Genomic DNA, 17,354 nt, shown 5'->3' with positions numbered 1-17,354 from the left:
GCTTAGTTTTAGGAAGAGAAGGCCAAACACCTTCTGGAGGCCAACCCATTCAGAGCTCACACTGGTGGAGTTCCTTCCACGGGCAGCGGCGACTTGCAAGCAAGCGCAGGGCTGCCCCTTTGCCTCGACCACCTTCCACAAACATTTCAAGCCCAGGTTCGGCATGTGATGGGAAGGAAAAAAAAGTTAAATTAGTTGACACAAAACCTTTTAATTAAATGTATTACATGTCCACACTGGTCATGTGGCTTCGCGATTCATTCTCCCGGCCACAATTTTTACATTGCCCCGAGCAAGCCAGACCTTTGAATGTTAGCCCTGTGTTATGGAAATAAAACAAACATATTGATTCATGCAAACTCTTTTTTTTATATTCCTCTCTTGGGCGTTTAAATCGAAGTGGCAACACAGAAAGAAACGTAGGCAGAGTTGTTACGAGCATTAGCGGGTAACAACGTGGTTTGCCCAAAAAAAAAACAGCGATCCTTTGGCCGTGCAGCTAATCAAAAACACGTGCTGCTTATTTATTTGAATGAGGACGTAATGTTTTATGCGTGTGCAAAATAAAGTTTTTTTTCCCAAAAAATCTGATGTCCTCAATTAATAATGATAATATGCTCAGAGCCGTGTGCGGAGAAACATACGATTCATGGCGGGAGGTAGCGTTGAGAATTTAAGGAGGAATATTCTTGATCATGAATTAATTGTAACTTCATTAAATATAACGCAAAGTATTTGCTTGTTCCTGATAGTCCCCAGACATATAAATAAGGCACCCAGAATAGAGAAGCATGCATGTCATAGAAGAGAAAACGACCTTGCAGACCCATGAAATATCTACAATGCATAAGCATAGCAACTGCAATGTTTAAACATCCACAGTATTAAACATGGTATCGTATAAACATTGAATTGTCTTCAGAATTACTATGAATCTGTAGGATAAAGCGCCTGGTTAAATCACAAATCACCCTACTTCCATCTCTTTTGCAAATGTGACTGCTGTATCCAGCACCGAGCTTCTGCTTCAGGATATTTTTTGTTTTATCACACCAGGAGTTTGCCTGTTGTGTGCAGGATTTGGGCTGCAAGGTGACCATTAGGTGTCAGTCCTGAGTGTTGCTAACCCTCTTGTATGTACGGGTGCTCCCCTCCAGTGTCGTCCCACAAGCCAACACACATTTAACCGACCAAACATCGCAATGCAGAAGAGTATAGTCTCTCACCGAGGCTTTTATGGGTAAATAATTAACATAACTACAACAGCAAAAACATTATTTCAAACAAAAATGTATCTTATGAAAGTGTGCCATTTTTATTACGTGCAAAAAATTATTGTTTTTTTTTACAAATGTATTTATTGTAGTCTCGCTGCGTGCACTACAAAGCTACGATAATTTGCCACGTAAAAATGCTATTCTGCTTAAAATGCCATTGCTGTACGTTACTGCAAATGCCCACTGACTACTGTTGACTTTCGACTTTGTGCGCCACACCAAGGGGCGTACGATTAGCACGGTTGGTTACGTGCGGTGCAAAATGAGTTCAACATACATACGTAATCACTGTAGGCTTTGCACGCCACACACAGCCGTTTATTCCCTGTACCCTCGCTGTGGTTCTGGGCACGAATGAGACGAGCCAGGTTCACGGTCTGGATTATGACTTCATTTTTTTTGGCTGCTCTGTAACCACGGCGAGCTTACTTGCGCACGTAATAAATCCCACGTAGATTACGGTGCGATTTAAACGTTGAAGAAATAAGCACTGGCTTGAGAAAACATTGCGAATCTACAAACGGAGGCAAGTTAGGGAAAATGGTCAAACGTATACGTACATACAATACTGTACACAGGGACAACGTGAATTTGTAACTGCTGGGAATGACTTGCCTTACTTTATTTGGCTATGATTAATTCACCCTGAATGTGCCCTTCTAAACAGATTTCAGACGCCGAGTCATGCTAAGCCTGGTTAGCACTACGACGAGGGGCTGCCTGGAAATGCCACGAGGTGTTGTAGGCTTGGACCAGATTTTGGCAGTACAGCAACACTGAATCCATCTGTATGGAGTTGTTCGTGTTATCCCATCACGTGTGGAGTTTCTCCATGTGCTTTGGTTTCCTTCCACATGCCAAACAGATCGAAGGGTTTATTTATTTATTATTATCGTTTGTGTATTAAATATGCACACCACAAGAGCCTTAGATGAGGATACTGCCTCGTTATGTTTTGCAAATTAAATGTTTGAGTACTTTTGCAAGTGGGAAAGCCACCCGTAAGAGAAGATGACACAAACTCTAAACATATCAGTCGGAAAGCCTACTTGCTGTACCACCTCCGATCTCAATGTCTGCATGCGAATGTTGCATGCACATGATCTATCAGTGATCGACTAAGCCAAGGCCGTACCACCCTGTCCAATATCTGTCAACCTAACATTGTGGTTTTCAACAACTCGCGTTCGTCAATACCACTTCCTCAAAAGATATGATAGGGGACGTTTCGGCCAATGTCCCTTCTTCATAGCGATGGCCCTTCATTGACCGATCTTCATAGCAAAAATAGCCATCACCGATTATCAAACAAATTTTTTTTAGACCCAGTGTTCATAACCAACGCGTTGAGTCCTGCTGCCTACGCTTGTGCACTGCTGCAAACGCACGGTCGTGATTATTGTTGTTGTTGGTTAACTATCATTATCAAGCCGGGTGCATGGGAGGTCAAACCAACGTCACTATTTGCTAAATTATAAACTTAACGTGCTGCGCAATAGGGGAAACACACGAAGGCAATTTAAGAGGGCTTTGTCACAGTAAATCGCCAAGTTCATGTCTTCATATGCACATAGCCAGCTTTAATGTTGCAAAACCCTGAAGTGGTTGGTGTCTCTTACTAGCCCAAAGTGCTGCAGAAAAACTATATATAAACTGTGTACTGCAGAGCACAGTGCATATCAAAGTGAGCATTCATATCATAAATGTCAACACAGGAAAATCGGGCCCTAGACGGAGACACGTAAAATGTATCTTGGTGTACCATCTGTAAATTTAAATACATTATAAAAGGAAGTGGTGACAATGATAAGACTATGGATTCAGACTTGGTCGTAGGTTAAGAATACTGTGTCAACTTGTGCCCGCAACTTTTTACAATAGGACGTTGATTCACTTGGGCAGATACGGGGGAAAGGAAATGAGATTACTTTTTGTAAGATTACTCAAGGTTTGAGAAAGATACAACAAAATCTTACAATCATGCAGAGATTCGATGAGCTGAGTCTGTACACAGAGAACAGAGGGGGTCTTTGATAGGCAACAAAATAGGTCTTTAAAAACCATGAAAGAGACAGATAATATCAAGTGGAAAAACCATTTGACAATGAGCTTTCTATAAATAATCACAACAGGAACTCAGAGCAAGATATTTAAGAACAAGAGAATAATGAACTTCAGGAAACTATGTTTTAAAATATGTATTTTTCTGAGTCATGCTACGGTGTGTTCAGCGTACAAAGCACTCGATGTCCGAGCGATGATGTCAAGTAATTCTGAAGGAGTGACGGTAATTTAGGCCATTTTTGTAAGATTTTAAGATTTTCCGTTTACCCAACATGACCCATATGACTCAAGATGTAACCGCCTCTATGGGGAGGGTTTCCACGCAACTATTAGATCTTTCAACAAACTTCGAGACAAGAAGGCTCATCTGATCGAGTCGCTCACTTTTCTGAACAGATACCTTTACACTAATAACTCATTACCTTAGCAGCGCTTGTGTTGCGATCGAAACGTTGTGATATTGTTATTTTTTTAAATTATTATTTGATCCATCTACGTGGCTTTACCGAAAGACCCGAGAATAAGAATATGACCCATATGAACCTCACTCATCAGCAATGCTGATGCAGACGTATTGGTGCATGCCCCAAACACATTTACTGTAAATATTAACTTGTGCGAGGTGACGAGATGCTTCAACAATATAAATCTTGGCTCCATTCCAAGCGGAGGGTAATTTTATTCCCAAAAGTGACATCTGACATGTTCCTGGATCCTCTCACCCTCAACCAATCCGCAATGACTTGTGTGGTGAAATATGGTCAAAGAAACGCCATATAATCGACAGGGGATGTGAAGAACTTCATTCAACACCAGCGAAGTTCGCTGTGGTCTGGGATCCAACTTTGATTTTCCGGGTTCGCAAGTGCAATGGACCACCGCCCGATACGGAAATGTTGTAATCTCCATTCAACGTTTAAATTTCTGCTCTAAAAGTCAAACACATAAGTTGTGTGGTGGAGTTGAAGCGGTTTCAGGTGGTACAGACTTCCCTGGTGTACCCTGTCAGGCATACCATGAGATACTACTAATTGAAATTGTTCAGCAAGTAGCAACTCATTAATTACATGGCCTTCAAAAGGCAATGTGTGATTGTGCTTCTTGTAAAACCTGTATTCGGGTACGCTCAACGCATAAAGGCAGGGCTTGAACGGTGTATTGGGTGTTGTTCATACTTTTGGTCGAGTCTTTTAGAAAATCAACGTTGTTATGACATTCCCATGAATATCAGTCAAACGTTAATACGTACGCCAAACTTACACGTTCACGTGTATCCCCGTTCAAATACATCGCAGGTAAAAATAACAGTTACGTAAAAAGAAGACACACGCAACCACACTGCTCAGCGTTTACAATGAGCAGTGGAGGAGTTTGTTACGGGATCAGCAAAAATATTGATTTGTACATTGGGCGTACACTCGGGCTGAACAATTAATCGATTTCAAATCGAAATCACAATTTGAAACAATGCGATTAGCAAATCGCAAAGGCTGCGATTCTTTTGAGATTTGAAAAGTCCAATTACTTTCTTATTGGAATTGTTTTATCTTTTATTATTATAACTTTATTTAATTAACTTAACAATTGCTATACGTTTGATTGTTCTATTTCAAATGTTTTTTTTATAAATACATGTTGGAAGCAATTAATATCTTTAAAGTTATCATCCTTGCATTAGAATATATAACGTTCTAGGACACGTTCTACTGCGAGTAGTCTCAATGGGAACGACGGAGATGCACTTGAGACACGCGCCGCAACAAGCGACTGCGACCGTAAGGACACACACAAAGACAAAGATCCCCCGTGTAGCCTGCAACGGACTCTTGGGGCAAGTGCTGTTAGCGAGCACCTACGAAGGGCGGAACGGCACACGAGGGGGTGGGTGGCCAGCACCACGCCCGGCCGCCTTTGTCTCCCCAGTGGCGATGTTTTTACACACCGCACCAGGTACTCATTTCCGGCTGAGTCGACCCAGGGGAGGCCCAGTACCGGTTCAGATAATCGTCACCGGGGTTGGCCGTGAGCGGGAATCGAACTCGAGTTGCTAGGTTCGTAGCGCAGCGCGCTAACCACTACACTACCGCACACACAGGTAGACACAGACACACACACAGATAGACACAGACACACACACAGGTAGACACACACACACACACAGGTAGACACACACACACACACAGGTAGACACACACAGACACACAGGTAGACACACACACACAGGTAGACACACACACACACAGGTAGACACAGACACACACACAGGTAGACACAGACACACACACAGGTAGACACACACACACAGATAGACACAGACACACACACAGGTAGACACACACAGACACACAGGTAGACACACACACACACACAGATAGACACAGGCACACACACAGGTAGACACACACACAGGTAGACACACACACAGGTAGACACACACACAGGTAGACACAGACACACACACAGATAGACACACACACACACAGGTAGACACAGGCACACACACAGGTAGACACAGGCACGCACACACAGATAGACACAGACACACACACAGATAGACACAGGCACACACACAGGTAGACACAGGCACACACACAGGTAGACACAGGCACACACACAGATAGACACAGACACACACACACAGGTAGACACACACAGACACACAGGTAGACACACACACACACAAAACACGACGACGCTGCGCTCGTTGGGGGGCCCTTTCATTGTATGGCCGCCACAACAACAACAAAAAGACCCCCAAGGTAAATGGCGAGGGGCTTCGCACCGTGTGGCAGAGTGCCGAACAAAGAGGCCCCCCCGCACCCCCCCTGCACCCCCCCCCCCCCCACGGCGACAGCTTGTGAATGTATAAAATCACTGCCGCTCAAGAGCCAACGTCGTACTCGTGTTGGGTGGTGGTGGGGACGTCTGCATAGGCGGGTTCCCTGTGTACGCAGTAGGGCGGTTTTGTTGCGACTGGCATACATTCAGGAGCACAACACTGTGGGTTAAAGTGGCACTTTGTATTCTCCGTTTGTCCATTGCCCTTCAGAAGTTATTAAACTCATTGAACGCAATTACGTGAAGACACGTCAAAGTAAGCTGCATGCAAATCGACGCACATACAACCACTGCTAAGGTTTAAATTGTTGTGTAAAAAGTCATGCACGTTGAGCTACTACAGTGGACGCCGCTGTGTTTGTTTTTAATTAGCGGCACGATTGATCGCCTTCGCGTTTTTAGATAAAAAGGCAATGCAATACATTTAATGACACGACACTTGGGCTTGGATTGCTCTCAAGATCAACTTCCCCCGCCTTAGTTTACTCAACCGCGAGTCATCGTGCATGCTTCTGTGACAACTTTGAACGCGTGACATTTATGTAAAAAAATGGTTCAAGCGTTAAACTACTGCCAAAAAAAAGATTAATACGAGACACACACACATTCTTTATTCATGAGACAATTGTGAATGTAGCGAACATTTTAAAACGCCGCCTTCACCTGATGATGTGTATGATGTTGAACTTCTTTCCCAACATACGTAGCCAACCGTGAAAACCGGAAGGTGCAATCGGGGGTAAACCTAGACGTGATTACACTTCCCATTTAGAAGTTATTCCATTTATCGAACGCAATTGTATATATAACGTGGAAAAAATGCAAGTGAACATCATAGTCCATTGTCGCCTTATTCATCAGCAGATTTTGAACGGGGTAACGGAATGCGCACGGGGAGCATCCCATTCGCAATGACATGACTCCCTCCCCCCCACATCATACATTGAAAATGCTGCGTATGTAAACTGTTGCGCGTGTGTGTATATATATGAAGATAATTACGTTCTTTAGAATTTACCAAGCGCGTCTCTGCCGCACTAAAACACTGCGGCGGTCCTGAAAAAGAGTCTACCGAGGACCTGGGAGTGCCCATAAACGCGTCGCCCGATGCACGATCTGTCGACGACATATTTGTCTGCTGAGCACATTGTCTGCAAGCAGTATCGACTGTCCTTGCTGTGCACACATTAAAACAAAATATGCCCCTGATACGTACAGATCGTGGTATACCTCACTGACAAATCACAATTAAACCCCCCCCGCACTCGTATAATAAAAGCTGCAGAACTCGAGATTCGACTAAAACGTGGACCGTTGGGCATCACCTGTCACCTGAGAGGCATTTTCAAGCGCATCCGTTGCGCGTCAGTGGGAAAAGTGCACAATTGTCGAAGTGTTCCGAATATTAGAGGTCTCTGCAAATGCCAAGGGTAACGTAGCATCAGATTGCTGGAGTTTAACTCGTAGATCCCCATAGTCATCGAACCAAAGGGCAATGATGCATTCCCTAATAATAAAAATCGATCTGTATTTGGCACGGAGGCCAATATCTTTCCTGCCGTCATTGAACAAACAGGAAATGGGGTTACAACTTTGCGTCACGATTTATGCCCCACGTATTCATTATCCATGTTTAAGAAGGTCATTAAATGACTTTACAACACCACTTCTACCCTTTATAGGTTTCACGGCTTGTTGTTTTATGGGAGAACGCCATTGTGAGCCACTGAATGCCTTGACCTTGCACGACATGCCCACGCAATGGGTGCCTTGTCCGCCACGTTCTTCACTCGTGTTTTGCGGCACCACACGTTGTTAATCATCATCATCATCTGCACGCGCAGTGTGCAATGCACAGCACCGGTACACGATTTTGCTGCCCGACAAGTTTCAGGATGCAGCGTCAAGCTCCGATCCAATCACTGGGAGCTCTTTCACAGCTCGGGATGATTGAAAATGTCCTGGTGGTGAGATCATGGTCCGATAGCCAGAACCAGACACATTAGGAGCTCAAACGCCCCACCAAGGAAGCTGCTCGATTGCAGAATCGTCCATGCTCCCGACTGGCTTCTGAGAGCCCGGATGACTCACGCAGCGTGTGTTACCGGACCATGTTTTTTACGCATTGTTTTACGTTGTTTGCACAACTGCGAGCCATTATCGCGTCCGAACGAGCACAGATCTCACGCCGTGCGGAGCTGCTCGAGTAGTAGTAGTATGGTCATCCCACACGCACAGCGCAACCAATGGGCAGACAATAAGGAAAGCAAAGCAAGCGTGTGGTGGTGCTGCTGCACACAATACGACAACACAACGGAGGGCACGGGTGGCAGTCGGCTAAAGGAATGCAGGCACGAGTTTGCCTCGCTCGCCTGGTGAGGAATGCACGGCACAACTTAGCCCATCTCCTTCCAGTTTTTTTTCTTCTTCTTTTTTTGCCCGCGAGGCAGACACACCAAGGGCTGTGCGTGGATGTTTGCTTTGGAGACATTTCAAAGGAGATACACACACATATTTACGGGTTGACGGGTAGCCAAAGGGGGGGGGGGACAGAAAAAAATAGCCATGGAAAGAGTTCTAGGAACTTTGGGTCAAAAAAAAATCTGAACAAAGCCAATGTGTTAGAATGTGGATTTGTGATTTGAATGTGTGCATGTGTTTCTGTGTGTGCACTGGCTGATCCCTACGATAGAAGGGTCACTTTTTGGAATCTTACGAAGTGCGCAAGTTTAACTCAACATGTTTACTCATGCAACTTAATTTAATTAAACAGGTTACGCAACGGGTTTGCATTTACGGTGGAGGGATTGCGCGGTGGTTCGCGATGCTGTGGTATGAACCCAGCTACTTGCGTTTGATACCTGACCGATGCGAAGGTCAGCGACGAGTGATATCTGGACCATTCCTGGTCCTCCCCTTCTTCAACCCGCACTGACCAACACCGTATGGTCAACACCCCCCCCCCCCCCCATGATCAACACAAAGGTGAAACAACCCCCAATCCACTGCTGAACGAGGCCTTTCATCCAGCAATGGATTGAGAAAGGACTTAAATGAACAGGAACACTCGCACATTGCCATTCCCCATCATATAGATGCCACGACATTATTGCAGGAACATCTGACTAAGCGATCAACGGCAGGAATAAATGTGCAACACCAGAACGTACATATGGACATCATCGCACACAATATGCTATTAGAGTACACGCGCATTTTTCACGTAAAGCCTAAGTTGGTATGCATTTTTGCTTTTGCTGTGGAACGGAGACCCATAGACGATCTCTTGAACGGAGTGCCCTTGCCAATAGCATCCGGCAGTTCAGCAGCATTAAACAAACTTGACTGCTGGTGAGACATAGAAGGTTGAAACATGTCTAATATGTGCATGCTTAAACCAACGCCGATTTAGAATATTGTTACATGAAGCCAATAATAGGTGGGTGGACTGCAACATACGGTATTTGATTCATGTACGTGTACAAACATAATGGATGTCGGCGTACTCCAGCAGTTCAAAGGTCAAGTTGGATCTCCTTTTTTTTTAAATTGACTTCATGTAACCAATGCATCCCAACAGCAGAAAAGGAATTAACACTGCAAAGGGGCGGGGAAGCATTTCAGTGCGTACACAATAGGCTAGTATTAGCTGGAGAGCTTACAATTAGAATGTTACGTCCTAGGTCCTAAGCCGTATTACCCTGAGCGGGTGAGTTGCATGTGTGGTGCGTGTATATATGTTTTTGTCGTTGGAGTATCGCACTGCACTATGAACACAGCGTGTCTCGCTCACGGCCAAGATCGGGTGACGAACGTCTGAACCGGCCATGGGCCTCTCCTAGGTCGACTCAGCCTTAAAAAGAGAACCCGATGCATTGTGGGTAACATCAGCACTGGGGAGACAAAGGCGGCCGGCCGTGGTGTTTGGCCTTGCTGGTCATCACAGGTGCTCGCTCACTTGCTCCAACAGTCTGGTAGAGGCTATACGGGGGATCTTTATCTTTATGTATGTTTGTACACAGTATATATACACACACACACAACCCAGAGTATATCACTTTACGTTGACGGTAATTTGTTCGAATCACGCCCTTGAACAGTGCCGGAACAGATAATCGGCACTAAAACAACTTAAATTCTTCCCAAGGTGCGCCTTTTTAATCCCAGAGCAAATGTGTACAGATGTAGATAAATCTATCAGAGATAGTCGGCGCACAGAATTTTCACGTGATAAGCATTCATTTCCTGCAAATCCTTCGCCACGTTAGTGACCACCCATTAAGTCCGATGACATACAACTCCGTTTTCAGTCTATCAATAAAGGTGAGCTTTAAGTAGCCTCAGCCTCTTGGCTTTCCAGACCAATATCATCCAGAAGTGTTTGCTTAACCAAGCAGACGCTACACCTGGTTGATACCTCGTCAGCAAGTCAGCCTTCTGAGACAGACGCTTCTGCTGCTGCTGGCCCAGATGTCATTGGCGAAAGCAACTGACCATATCCACGAGGACTTCCCTGGTGAAATTGCACGGCGCGCATCTGGGTTGGTGGTAGAAAGCCCGCATTCTCTGGTCGACCGCCTTTGTCTCTCCCGAGTGACTAGGCGGTCACTTCAAAGTGGGGCTGAACGATTTGGGGAAATTATCTAATTGCGATTTGATTTGCGATTACATTTGTTTTAAGTCAAGCTTCAGTTCAATATTCGCTGTGTAATAGATTTAAAACATGCGATGGAGCATTTCCACATGATACCATCAAAATATGAACTGCTATATATATATTCTAATGCAAGGATGAGAACTTAAAATATATGAATTGCTTCCAACATGTATTTATTAAAATACTTCAATTGTTAAGTAAAATAAATAAAGTTATAATAATGAATAATAAAACAATTCCAATAAGTAATAGGACTTGTCAGATCGCTAAAAATCGCAGCCTTTGCGATTTGCTAATCGCATTGTTTCAAATTGCGATTAATCGATTTGAAATCGATTAATCGTTCAGCCCTACTTTAGAGCCAGGCCGAGAAGCAAGTCGCCGTGATTTGAGAGTCAAATATGATTTTGGAATCGAAACACCGGATGACACCAAACACACGCACGTGGGTCAGGCACGCGAACAGCACATACACATACACACAAATACAAGACAAATATCCCAGTATGTCCTTAACAGACTGTTGGGGCAAAGTGTACATAGACAATACATCCACACTGCATTCACACAGCCCCTTTCTGTCAATCCACTGCTGGATGAAGCTCTCTCGCAGGCCATGTCGGTTAACGGGCCATCCATTTAGTCCGTACGCATGGAGGGGGGAGCGGGGGGGGGTTAACCCAAATGCGAACGTTTGCGTATGGGGGGTCTACTGATAATGTTACGTACGCATAGGAAACTGGGGGGGGGGGGGTGTGAAGCCTCGATAATAATTTGTCTACATTGGCCTTCAAATGAGCCACAGTTCAGTTTCTTCAGCTGTCAGACAAGCAGCTCAGCAAAATAAGTGGCCAAGGTACGCAACTTAATTCTTTAATGCGTGGATTAAATATCGGCCGTTCTATAGGATTCAGAGGGGGGGGGGGTTCGTCAGGCGAACATACGCAGGTGAGGGGGTGCGGGGCTGTAAAAAGTCCGCGTGCGTACAGGGACGGGGGGAAGGGGTCAAGTTTTGACAGATTTTTGCGTACCTACTAAATGGATTGCCCCTAAGGGGGGTAATTTGACCATACTTCGCCATGCTGGTCAATGCGGATTGTTAAAGGGTGGTGCGGGAAAGGGACCCATCCGATCAGATACCATTTTTACCAATGATTACAGCCATGGTGGGGGATCGAACCCAGGTGCCCCCCACTCCACCACACAATAAACAACAGCCAGGCACTTGAATCAAAAAGCGCGCATTGCCCACGACCAACCAGACTATTTGGGTTGCGTGCGGTCTTGTACGACTTATATATATAGAGATGTGCAGCATTGGCGCCTTTTCAATCTCGCGTCCAAACAAATCCGCATTCTAACAGAAAGCACATTTTAGGCTGCGGGCTAAGTTCCCAATGAATTTCACCATTCATTCACAACAACCCACTGCTGGATGACTTCGCGGTGATGATGAATTGCATGAACTCCCTTGCACAATTAGGAATTGGACGTTATTTCCCCCACCCCCCCCATTCGAACTACATTTAGCATCACACGTGTGTGGGCGGAACGCCGTGCCATGTGCACGTGCATCATCAATTCACAACGCGAACCCCACCGGCAGCGCCCGAGTTGTCGTGACATAATCACGACGTATTACAATCACGTTGTGTATAAACCCTCCCTTAAGGTGACTCACACACACGCACGCACACACCCCCAATACACATCGCACCTTAGAGACAAGGAAGGAGGCCACGTGTGCTCACAAGCAGCCCCTTGGTCGCGCTTACCTGCCGCCCGTGGAGTGGATCCACTTCTCGCTTCTCTGCAGTTCTTCTTTTCAACTCGTTGGAAAGTCTCCTCTCTAAGCCCGCTTCTCGCCTCTCTTCTCTTCTCTCTCTCTCTTTAAAATACGTCGACTAACTTGTAGGCTGCCGCTGTCTTATTACACGTACACACGGAGGCTAAGTCTTGAGTGGAGTGTAGAGAGGAGGAGGAGGAAAGGGAGGAGGGTTGCGAGTGTGCATCTGGTAGAGGCCGCTGACTGCCGAGTTGTGAGCGGCGCGGCTGATGAAGCTTCTTGTAGTTGTGCGGAGGCTGCTATCCACACAGCCGTGTGGGGGGGGAGGAGGCGAGAGCAAACGGAGCACTCTCGTGTCGAGTGGCTTGGGGCGTGTGTGTGTGTGGGGAGGAGGAGGAGTGAGAGAGCTGGGTGGGTTTTTTTTGTGTGTGTGGTTGGCGGGGGCAGAGGCGGGGGGAGAGACGGGAGATGAACGTTTACGCCCATTGGGTCCGGCTTCGCTAACTTTGGTGCAGATTCATTCAATGAGCTCCCCTTGTGCCCAACACAAAGATCACCCCCCCCCCACCACCTCCAACACTTTAAACGGACTGATGTGGGGTGGGTAGCACAACGGCCCGGCCGCCTTTGTCTCCCCAGTGGGGGCGATGTTTTTTTTGTTATACACCGCACTAGGTACTTGTTTGAGGCTGAGTCGACCCAAAGGGAGGCCCAAGGCCGGTTCAGACAATCGTGACACACACTCACCGACACACACTCACTCACCGATACACACTCACTCACCGACACACACTTACCGATACAAAAGACGAAGATCCCCCATATAGCCTTAACAGACTGTAGGGGCAAGTGCGGTTAGCGAGCATCTATGAAGGCCGGCACGGCACACGAAGGGGTGGGTGGCCAACACCACGCCCGGCCGCCTTTGTCTCCCTAGTGGCGATGTTTACACATCGCACCAGGTACTCATTTGAGGCTGAGTCGACCTAGGGTAGGCCCGAGACCGGTAGCGGTTATCGCTACGGTAGTGTAGCGATAACTGCTACACTACCGCTCCCCACCGACACGCACACACTCACCGACACACACCCACCCACCGACACACGCACACACACTCACCGACACACACACACACACCAACACACACACACTGACCGACACACACCCACCCACCGACACACACCGACACACACTCACCGACATACACACTCACCGACACACCCACCCACCGACACACACCGACACACACACACCAACACACACACACTCACCGACACACGCACACACACTCACCGACACACACTCACCGACACACACACCAACACACACACACTCACCGACACACACACACACCAACACACACACACACCGACACACACACACTCACCGACATACACACACCAAAACACACACACCAACACACACACACACACCAACACACACCAACACACACACACCAACACACACACCAACACACACACACACACCAACACACACTCACCGACACACACACACCAACACACACACACTCACCGACACACACACACCAACACACACACACACCAACACACACACTCACCGACACACACACACCAACACACACACACCAACACACACACACCAACACACACACACCGACACACACACACTCACCGACATACACACACCAACACACACACACCAACACACACACACACACCAACACACACACCAACACACACACCAACACACACACACCGACACACACACACCAACACACACACCAACACACACACTCACCGACATACACACACGCGTGAACGCGTCGACCCCCCTCCGCAAGACAGACCCAGTCCCACTTAAAAGCTTTAACTGAAACTCGTGCAACCCCAAAGATCCCACGTCAATACTTCCAGGCTGCAGAGTGAAGTGCTGTTAGCGAGCACCTATTAAGGGAAGGTGGGCTGGGGGAGGGGGGGGGGTGTGCAGCTCGCACCACGCCAAGTCCGTCTTTGTCTTCCCAGCAGAGGTCGCAAACGGGTTTTGATTCCTTACCCGTACCTGGCCGCACCAGGGTCGCAAATGGGTTCCCGTACCCGGCCGGGTACGGGTAGCCGGGTATCGGGTAGGGTACGGGTATCGGGTACCCGGTTGCGACCTCTGCTTCCCAGTGCTGATGGTCACAGTGTGCAAGTGCCACACAAGGCGGATTCATGACATCGCACAACCGTGAGACGGACACACGTCTCGGTAGGCCTTCATTCAGCAGTGGATTGAGCGTGGCCAGTGATGTCAGCCTTGATGTTGTTAGCCTTGAGCGGGACTCGATTTGTGGCGCAGTGCGCGTCTGCCCCCCCCCCACCTAACGCAGACACACGCGTAAAGCCACACCTCACACCCTGCTACTCACACATACAAAGAACCCCCGTGTAGCCTTCACAGAATGTTGGGGCAAGTGTTGTTAGCGAGCACCTATGAAGGCCGGAACGGTACACGAGGGGGGTGGGGGGTGGTGGTGGACAGAACCACGCCCGACCGCCTTTGTCTCCCCAGTGGCGATGTTCACACACCGCACCAGGTACTGATTTGAAGCTGAGTCGACCTAGGGGAGGCTCATGACCGGTTCAAGATAATCGCCACGGTTCGTAGCGCAGCGCGCTAACCGCTACACCACTGCTATACCACCAGCCACACGATCCGAACCACACACACACACAACAACAACAACCGCCATTCGCCACTAAGTGGCGGTGACGTCACCACGACGCTTGTGCCAGGCCATGTGCACCTTGAGGCCACGTGAAGTGTCGAACGCCCGCTGGCAGGAGGTCACGGGGCAGACCCAGGTGCCACGGGTCGACTGACTGAGATGAGTGACTGATGCGCCACCTGTGCCCACTACTGTGCCAACTTGCTGTGCTTTATTCACCCGGCGCTCCGCTCGTTGTTGTGAGCGTCGCTCCTCCGCCCTCCGTTGTTGTTGGAGAGCGACTGCCTCCAACTGCCCAGTAGCGTCCTTCACGAGCCTCCTCCACAGAGGCCGATCTTGACACCGCTGGTACCAGTCATCGGCAAGTCCACTCAGCTCCACGTCCTCCTGTACCACATCACTCCATCTCTTGCCCAGATCTTTCTAGGATTTGTGAGCTCCTCACACAATCCAGCCTGGTTCAACCCAGGATGGATCGTAGGTAGGCCAGCCTAAATGTTTCCAATCTGCGAAGATGCTCCATTAACGGGGTCCACGTTTCGCAAGCGTAGAGAAGGGATAGAACCCGGCCACACACACACATACAGCCACACGAACCCATCCACACACACATCCAACCACACAAACCCAACCACTGACATTCAACCAGCCACACACACACACATCTATCCTCAAAAACCCAGCCACTCACACACACCCAGCCACACACACACCGCCGATCGGGCTGAGTGGATATGGAAACGTATTGTATTGTACGCGCCCCCATGCAGTGCGACTTGACGCGTCTCACGTGGGACACGCGGGCACCGTGGCGCTCCCTGTGTATTGGCAATCGTAATAACACGGGCCGGCGATCCATTTATAGACACCCCACATTTCTAACGCAACCTCTCACTTTCTTCTGAGCAGGTGTTTGAATCGTGCGAGAGCGGGAGATGGCTCCACGTCGTGCAGAGGAAGGGGAAGTCAAACTGCAGCGTTTAATTGGTGCCATTTGAGATCGGTGAGAGACGTGTGTTGGCTTTTGAATTAAAAAGTTGTCGTTATCTCCACAGTGCCTCCCTATTATTGTAGCGGGGAATCCTATTAAGTGGTTCACCCTGTACGTTGTGCCCTACTGTATTGACCGGGATAGGTAGGTAGAAGGTTTGAGCGTCGGAGCCAATAAAGTTGCTCTTGAATCCGCGAGCTCTGGACTCAAATGCATTCACAGTGGCACCACGATCATTCTAAGTTTGAACTTCGGCAGCGTAGCCACTTCAACTTTGTGATCTCACTTGAGTGCATGGCGTTGTGCCCTAAGTGGTGTGCTTTCGATATTGACGCATTACCTAAGCACGATATTTGTCTTTCATATTAAACATTAATTCATTGCATATGTTGTATGTGACCGTACTATCTAAACAGAGAGTGCCATGTCTGTATGTTTGTCTACACTCTAGAAATCGGCTGCATCTGAGCATCGATTCGTCAATGCATTTTGATTATCCATCGCACGATATCAAATTCGGTGTAAGAATCTGGGTGTTTGTACATTGTTATGTTTGCATATTATTGATTCACATCACCCCTGCGGCCACTAGAGGCGCTGCAAATCACTAAAATGTAAAAAAAAAATCTGAATCGGCATATTTATGCTGGAGGAATCAGATGAACAATAAAGCTATTTTTCACATTGTGATCCCAAATTGTACCTACTCTCTAATCTCTGAATAATTTTACATCGGTAGCCAAGTACAAACAAACATTTCGGATGTATTCTTAAATTGCACAAGTTTTTGTTTGGGAAAAGAGTTATACCCCCCTATGTGCATTATAACTGCTGTTAATTAAAATTAGCAATATGAAATGCATCGTTGCAGGCTATGCTCAAGGACATTTTACAATACATCTATATTTTAAAGGCTAAAACTGAGTCGTCATGGCTCCGCACAACTCAAAGACGTTTTAGCGGCAGACTTTGATTTGAGTACCAGGCATCAACACTGCAATGTGTTCGCCATAGGCGTATGCTGCCGCTAGCGTTCTACATTAGCCAAGTAG

At 47.3% G+C, this 17,354-nt stretch overlaps 1 protein-coding gene across 5 annotated transcripts in view; it reads right to left on the bottom strand.

The window, feature by feature from the left end:
* LOC144931680 (extracellular sulfatase Sulf-1-like) overlaps positions 1-12,966 on the bottom strand; it is a 172,146-nt gene extending 159,180 nt beyond the window's left edge. For 4 of the 5 annotated variants that reach the window (XM_078855816.1, XM_078855822.1, XM_078855823.1 and 1 more), the window contains exon 1: positions 12,612-12,966. The gene's annotated coding sequence lies outside the window, so the exon portion shown is untranslated. Of the gene's footprint in view, positions 1-12,553 lie in introns of all 5 variants that reach the window. The other variant, XM_078855819.1, reaches the window with a different exon arrangement.
* Positions 12,967-17,354: the final 4,388 nt, after the last annotated feature.

Source organism: Lampetra fluviatilis, chromosome 4, assembly GCF_964198595.1.
Source record: "Lampetra fluviatilis chromosome 4, kcLamFluv1.1, whole genome shotgun sequence".
Taxonomy (NCBI): domain Eukaryota; kingdom Metazoa; phylum Chordata; class Hyperoartia; order Petromyzontiformes; family Petromyzontidae; genus Lampetra; species Lampetra fluviatilis.
This window is presented reverse-complemented; position numbering and strand designations above follow the sequence as displayed.